The 5,605-nt window shown below is 38.7% G+C and overlaps 1 non-coding gene across 1 annotated transcript; it reads right to left on the reverse strand.

The window, feature by feature from the left end:
- Window positions 1-2,739: 2,739 nt before the first annotated feature.
- On the reverse strand, window positions 2,740-2,879 carry LOC114609349. Its single transcript, XR_003709497.1, has one exon. It is a non-coding gene; the product is annotated as a small nucleolar RNA SNORA48 (small nucleolar RNA).
- Between the last annotated feature and the right edge of the window lie 2,726 nt (window positions 2,880-5,605).

A 5,605-nucleotide genomic window follows, 5' to 3' on the forward strand; every position in this document is an offset into this window, starting at 1 on the left:
TTTAACTCTTTCTTTGATATTTCTTTACTTATAACTGGAAGTATCTATGACAAGTGATACTGACTAAGCATACTTGAAGGGCTATTATCCATGCCATTAAAAATTTGTAACAATACATTTCCTAGTACTTTCATAAATGTGGAACTAATAATTCTTATTTGGCATGCCATTTTCTCAGTCTGTCAACATTTACATTATTTCACCAGTGTACATTCTTTTCTCTATAATCAACTATCAATCATAGTTTTATCATAGTTTAGTATTTTGAAATCTCTATTCATTAGGGTTTCATTTTCTTCCCCTAACAATTTAAAATATGTATTACCTGTCATATATATATAAATTTATATATATATATATAAATTCATATACAAATGAATTCTTATATCTCCTTTTCTGATGTACCATCTAAATTAATTTGAATGTCCCATTGCTAGAGTTGACAGAGACGAAGTTTAAGAAAAATGTAAACTACTAAGTTTTAGTGTGTTTAAGTATTTGACCAACACGCAAGTAACATCATCATAGTAAACTGTACATATACAAATTTACATTTTTTTAAGATCCACAATTGTCATCTTAGTAGTTTTTAAACTTTTTACTGAATCATTTTGAGTTTCTCATGCACAACAGTCCCACTCATGTCCCTGTCCCCTCATATCTGCTCTTTACTCTTGTAACTTCTCCCAATTCACAAGAACACGCATGCACACACACACACACGCACACACACACACACACAGAGCATAGACAAAACATCTCATTAAGGAAGCTGTAATATGTTGCAGTGCATCCCACACTACATCCTTCTGTTCATACAGCTTCACTTACAAATGTTTCGTGCATTGAGTCTGGCTTGAGGTCTAAGACTTTAGTGACACCATCAATATTGGATTCTCACTGGGACTCCTCCTGGTTACCTTGCTGTTGTCTTGTGTTATGGAGATCTTACAGATTTGATTCTGAAGGTTTGGCCCTTTCCAGTATCCCAACTGTTCATAGATGGTATAGATTTTGGGGTGGGTCAACTCAGAAACCTGAATCTGTGCCTGAGTAGTAGCTGAGCTGGTCAACTGGTCAGCTGTCCCACCAAGTTGAGCTCTCCATCACTGTTCCAGGTAGGTCATCCAATGCTACCATCAATGGGAGGCAGAGGGGGCTCTAGTGCTTTCATGCCCTCTGGGCTGGCTCATCTACACTCATGCCTCCAGATCCACTGTCAAGGCACAGGGCCCACTCTCCCAAGTGCTATAGCCTATGAGGGAGCTGTACAGTTCTCCCACTATCAGACCCTTCAGGCTATCTTTTTTGTTCTTTCAGCATCTGGTTAAGCTCTACTCTGTTGCCCAGGTGCAGTGCAGGGCTAGCTCTCCCAAATGCTATAGCAAGCGAGGGGGCAGGGCTAGTTCTCCTTCTCTCATGCCATTGAGACCAGCTCTTCTGCCAAGTACAAGTGGTGAGGGGCTAGCTGGGGAGAAGGCATTACCTCAAACCCACACCACTTCATAGCAGATGAGTGGCTGGACTAGCTCTCCTTCACTCTTGCCCTTGGGGCTGGCTCATCTGTGTTCCTTCGAACAGGGCCAATGGTATTGTGCTGCTCAGATGAAGAGCAGGACCCACTCTCCCTAGATGGTGAGGAGCAGGGCCAGCTCACCCACTCTCTTGGCCAGATCTCCTGACTGTCACAGATGGTGAGGCATGGGGGTAGAGGAAGAAGGCACCCACACATACACATACCTGCACTGACATCACCCCTAAGGCAGATGGGTAGTGGGACATCTCTCTCCTGTGCTCTGCTCTCTCACCACCAAGTTCAGTGCTGCTATACTGTTCAGACAAGGCGCATGGCCCATCCTCTGGAGTTCTGCAGAAGGACAGGTCTAGCTCTTCCTCAATCATGATCATCTGTGCAACTTTCCTAATTGCAAGGGGGCTAAGGAGCAGGGGGCGTCATCTCTGTGCCTTGCCTTAACACAGCAGATGAGTGGTGGGGTTACCTCTCCCACACTAATGTTTTTGAAAAAGCTCAGCCACATTCGTGCAACCAGACCAGCTCTACTGTCCTGGCTGGGCAATGTGCAGGGCCTCTTTCATGAGTGCTGCCTCAGGGGAGGCCAGCTTTTCCAGAGCTTCAAAGGAAGTGTGGGACAGAACCAGTTCTGCACCACCTGGACATCCATGTGGTCCCCAGCGCCTACCTCAATCACTGACATCCTTTTGTTCTTCAGTGGTAATATGAGATAGCAACAGCTGCTGCTGCATAACCACCCTAGACAGGGCCCTTAGGGGTAGCTCAGGCTGGGACCTCACCATGGCCCCAGGTGGCAGGGCTAGGCATTCACAGCAGGATACTATTCTCTATCCTTGAGTCTTCAGTTCCATGTCATCATAATACTCAAGCTGCATGGTGTAGTGGCAAATGTGCTTATGTATTGCCTGTGCCATGTGCTAGAGGGCATGTATGTAGGTGGTATGGCAGTCCATAGATGGGTCTGTCTGTCTCTCTGTCAGTATATGTTTATGTCGTTCTCCTCCATTACTGCCCTGTGTGATGGTAGGTGTATACCTGTATGTTATCATCTACCTCTACTGTAGGGTGGAGAGGGCTGTGCATCTTTCCCTTCCCACACCATTTGACCTGATAGACACAGGTCTCTTGTCTGTCTTCCTCCTCCTGTACTGTACTGTACTGCTTTGGTTTGATTTGATTTGATTTGATTTGATTTGATTTGATTTGTATGAGTCCAAGGCATAAAATAGCTTTGTCCACCAAGCCAGGTATCAAGCTGAGATGAACAAAGCATTGTCATCTGTTTTGCCCTTGACTGATATAAGACCACCACATCAACAAGGTATTTTTGCTCATTTCTGGGAGAGGGAGACTTAGTTAGGGTTTTTATTTCCATGATAAAACACCATAACGAAAAGCAAATTGGAGAGAAAATATTTTATTTCATCTTACAAATCTTGGGTCACACTGAGGGAAGTCAAGGCAAAGACTCAAGGAAGAAACCCAGTTGTAAATTTAAATATCAGGATAAAATTTATTATTTTTAAATGGCCAAAAGAATAGGAAATATGACATAAACATTCAAAATGGTAGGTAAATAATGGCTAATCCAAGTGAACATTGAAACGATTTACTAGAAATTCTGGACAGAGCTATAAAGATTTATTTTATCTTTTTCTATATACACATATTTATATTTTGTTTCAGTTTCTGTTGCATGTTTAGGTTTTTTTTTTTTTATATGTCTTAGGTAGTCTAGGCTGGTTATGTAGCCAAGGATAACCTTGAACTCCTGGTCCTCTACATTCCAAGATAGGGATGAGAGGTGTGTAGTATCATACTTATCTTCTTTTGAATTTTAAGTACTGAAAAGTAAAAGAAATCTATACAGAATAAAATATTTTTACAATATAGAGATAAAAGTATTTCTATTATTTTTGACTTATCTTTCAATAAAACTTCCCATTTTACTTTTCAAGTAGGTATAGGTATAGGTATATAATATAATGTTTACAGTGGATTAAAAAGAACTTCTGATTCTAGTATATGATAGTCATGATCAAATATTTATAATCTCTTTGAAAGATTTTCCAACACACACACACGTACTCACCCCTTCCCCCCAACACACTCACTGGTTTTCCTTATATAATGTTCATAAAAATTCTCTAGTACCTAGTAGATAGCCTATTTCAGAATATGAAATAAAATATTCCAATCTTTTTCTATGGATCAATAGCAAACTTGTGCTTTTTGTTGAGGTATAGAAACCACATTCTAGAATCTTTGGGAAACTTGAAAATCCAATGGCAACTTTCGTTGAAAGGCAATGGTCTAAAACAATAAAGGTACTTCTATCTACATATATTATGAATAGGTCAGTTGACATTGAAGATTAACTATATGTGAAATATAGCAAAGAGGACAAAAAACATTTCATGCCCATAATATAGATTATAAAATTTAATTTTTGCTAAACTGAACAAATGACATTTTAATTACAGTTGTCAGGTAAAGGGCTAATTTGAAACTATCTGGAAAGTGCTAAAAAGTCTAATAACAATTATTAAAATAATCATGATACTACCATGTTATGCGGAAGACAGGTAATGTAATTGAACTTCTTGAACTACTTTGTCCATCCTCGTCAGTTCTCCTTTGAAATCAGTCTATGATGAAAGCATACTTTTGCAAAATATACTTTTTAAAACGTTACTACTTTATATTTTTTGTATCTGCTTGATTAAATTTTATAATTTATAATTTTATAAATGAGAATGAGAACATGTGTCACTGCTAACTTAGTCCTCAATTAGAGTTTGGTATTTTTCTTTGTGGGGTACACTCAGGTAGCAGGCTGTTGTGAATTCAAATAGAGATGGGAAGTGACATTCTCTCTGCATATTACAGAAATGGCACAAGCAACTGTGATGTGGCCTCAAAGACCTATTTACTTACCATGACTTGTGTATGAGCTTTTTGAAAGGCCAAGATAGATCCTCATTTTATTAATTGTCCACATGAATGTGCTCTTGCAAGCTGGTTTGTATTCATGACACAACAACTTAGATTTATATATGCTTCCTCATCCTTTAAAGTCACTTTCCAAACTTCGGATTTTGTCTCTTATTTCTGAGACTGTGGCAGAATCTTGGCCTTGAGCAGCCATCGAATGATACTGTCATTGCTATACCTGTTACATGACTGGATTAGAATTTCATACTCTTTACAATACCAGTTCCTTCTGAGTAGGATTATTTAAATCATGTCCTTTTTGGAATTTCTATTCTGGGAAAAACATTTAGATGCTAAGTAACTGCATCATAACAGTGAGTTGACTTATTAACATAAATAGAATGATGTTTTAACTGCTGGTGAGAATTCTTCTTTGCTAACTCTAAGACACATATAGAGCAAACTTGTCATGCATAAACATCATAAATACAGGCTCAGAAAGATTGCTAAATTCACTCTTATCCTGCCAAGTAAATCTTTCAAGTGATTGAATATGGCTTGCAGGATTTAGGTGTTTTCTCAGCTTTTCTGGGATTTTACAGTAATGCAGAAATCACTCAAGATTTTTAAACTGCAAAACTTAGCTTCCCAGTTTATCTTCATCGATCCTGGGTTTGGCTGGCAAGGCCTTTATTTTAACCATTAAACACCTTTGTAAGTTTGTTGTTCTTGTCTTTGTTTTCCAAGGTTTGAGCTCTATTACCAAAGCCCAGCCTGCTAAAGTGCAGGGTAGCATCAGGTGACAAGATTTACAATAGTTGTCAAGGGACAGACAGTGGATGAAGCAAAACCCACTAGTGACTCCTCCTGACATTAGGGTTTTTTTTTTAAATGGGGGTCGATGTCCAACTTTAGAATTTTCAGGGGCATCAGCAATAGCGTTGACTTGAATGAATTTCTTCTTTTTAAAGCTCTGTTCTGATGCAAGTAATCAATAGTGTAGTTTTGGTGAAAAAATCCTTTTTGACAAAAGCTCCAAGATTGATTACCTAGATCAATACCATTTTTAAGAACAATTCATCAAGATTGTATTTAAACAGAGACCATGATGCATTTAAACTGTTAATAATACAATGC

The sequence above is a fragment of the Grammomys surdaster genome, unplaced genomic scaffold, assembly GCF_004785775.1.
Source record: "Grammomys surdaster isolate TR1022 unplaced genomic scaffold, NIH_TR_1.0 61, whole genome shotgun sequence".
Lineage (NCBI taxonomy): Eukaryota > Metazoa > Chordata > Mammalia > Rodentia > Muridae > Grammomys > Grammomys surdaster.